This window comes from Mastomys coucha, unplaced genomic scaffold (assembly GCF_008632895.1).
Source record: "Mastomys coucha isolate ucsf_1 unplaced genomic scaffold, UCSF_Mcou_1 pScaffold8, whole genome shotgun sequence".
Classification (NCBI taxonomy): domain Eukaryota; kingdom Metazoa; phylum Chordata; class Mammalia; order Rodentia; family Muridae; genus Mastomys; species Mastomys coucha.
Window position 1 is genome coordinate 30653019 of NW_022196914.1, and position 2528 is coordinate 30655546.

The following is a 2528-nucleotide window of genomic DNA, read 5'->3' on the forward strand; positions in this document are numbered from 1 at the left end:
TCATCAATAGGAGGAGACGACCTCGGCCCTGTGAAGGTTCTATGCCCCAGTGTAGGGGAATGCCAGGGCCAGAAAGTAGGAGAGGAAATTCGCATGTAAATAAGGAAAATATCTAAAATAAAAAAAGAAAAGAAAAAAGAAAAAAAAAACCTTCTTCTGTTATCTTAGTGAAATACCTGAAGTTGGCTAGTTATAAAGAAGAACAGTTTTGCTAATAGCTTTAGAGGCTGAAAGTAGAAACAGTGTTAGGCTGGCTCAGACAAGAGCTCATTGGTGGCATTCCCTTGGGGTGATGGACCAATGAGAACAGGAGCAGGTAAGAGGGAAGGGTTGTATGGTGAGTCAGGGAGACAGAAGAAGAAAGCAGGCAGTCATAGGCTCCCACTAGGTGCTACTTTGTAAAGGTCCCCGATCTATAATGTCACCCTAGGGACCAAGCTCCAGCCTATGAATTGCAGACAGGTATGCTCAAACCAAGTACAAACTTAGCAGTTAATGTACATTTTCAAAGAAGGAAAACAACAACTTAAGGTTACAGTGATATTACAATTAAGATTTTTCTTACACTGTCAACAGCTGTAAAAAAAAGTTTTGTGGTCAAAAAGGCTGCTTATACCTCCTAATGACAATCTAACAAGTATTAAATTAGTAATTGCATTTAGTAACTAGTTATATGATACATTTCCTTGAGCAACCTGCAACCTTTTGTGAGTCAGTGAATACTTTAATTTAAAAACAAAACAAAACAAAACAAAAACAAACAAAAAACCCTCACTGGGACCAGATCCTGAGCTTTTCATAGCTGACAAAGTTGAGAAAAAGCAAGCACAGATCTTAAAACTCTTCAGGAACCACGATGAATAGTTTTTTACCTCAATAGGTAAATCTTTAACAGAGACACCTTATCCAGTCTATGGAGAAAGAAACACTTTCTTGAGGAAGAATTACTATGGCATCATCTAGCAGACAGCTCATGTGGGAAAGAAATACAAAGTGAAGAGGGTCTACAAAAGACTACACACTCCATGGCCAGATTCTTTAGGGAGCTCATTCCTCAGCACACTATTCCATGTCTGTACTCAGGAGTTACTTTTGCTGTTGTTGTCTCTATTTCTATTCTAAACCTAACTTTAAATGAGTAGCCTTTTCTCCATCTCTTTTACTGACAGCTGCCAGGGTATTCACCCAACTTCCACTGTTTTTCCTCTGAAACACTAATAAAATTTTCCTCAAGCTTAAAGCCTCAGGTGAAGTGAACCATATTTGAACAACTGACAGAATGCTCACAAGTTTCCCAAGAGTATGCATCACTTTTCCCGTCTGCCAGCAGCTCCTGAGCTCATTTTTCTCCACCCTACCTCATGTTTTACCATCTTTCTTTTCTTCATTATGGAGACCCTCCTGGTCATGCAAAGACTCCAAGAGATATGGTCTTGAAATAGCTAACAATGCTGAGTTTTTCCAGGCCCCACTGAACATTTGAATTTCTTCTTTGCAGAAGTGTGTTTATTTTGCCCATTTTATAAATCAATTGTTTGTGTTTTATTACTGAGTATTGAAATAGTTCTCTGTGTATCCTAAACACAGAAGAGTTTTTTTTTCTGTATCTTTCCTTTGAACTATCTTCTAGTCTTAGATGTTTTATTTTGATTTATGACCCATTTAAAGTTGATACTCCTACATGAAGAAAACAGGTGCTAGGTTCGTTTTTTGTACACAAATACTCAGTTGTAACAGTGTCATTTATGTAAAAGACAATCTAAGGATCCTAGTGCCTTTCTAAAACATTACTCTGTCACAAACATGAACATAAAATCTGAATTGTGGGTTTTCTATCCTATCCTATTGTCCTGTGTGACACTGTATGAAGGATTATGCTTATGCAATAACAGCCTTAGACACTGTAACTGTAATAAATATGGTACTCAAGAAATGGGACAGTTTGACTTGTTTGCATAGTTCAGGATTATTTGTATTATTCAAACTTCCTTGAATTTTTTAATGAGTGTTTGGTGAGATTTCAAAGTTTTCCAAAGAAGCAACTTAGAACTCAGGTAAGATTTATGTTGCTTTCATAAATCAATTTGACTTTGCAAGGAGGAAATTAAAATTCTCAGTAAATTTTTTAAAACAAAAATTCCCTTACAAAATCATAAACATGGAGAATGAAATAAAAACCACAAGAAATTGTCACTGCATCCACCAAGTTCAGATAAAGTTAAAAAGGCAGGATGTCATGTCTAGATGAGGAGAGTTGGAGCAGCTGAACACCATGTAAAGCACTAGGGAATATAAACAGGTGTTCGCATTGCACACCTCAGGAAAGCTGAGAACGCATGTAATGCTTTCCATCATTCAATAATTTCACTTCTGTGAAATATAACCATGTCCCTAGGAGATATATGCAAATTAGGAAGGCAGGATCGGCAGTTGGCCCCAAGCAGGAAATTATAAACTTCACAGTTGATGTATCCAAATTAAAATTTGATATTACTTAGTTTCACATAGCAGTCAAATGAGAACAAATC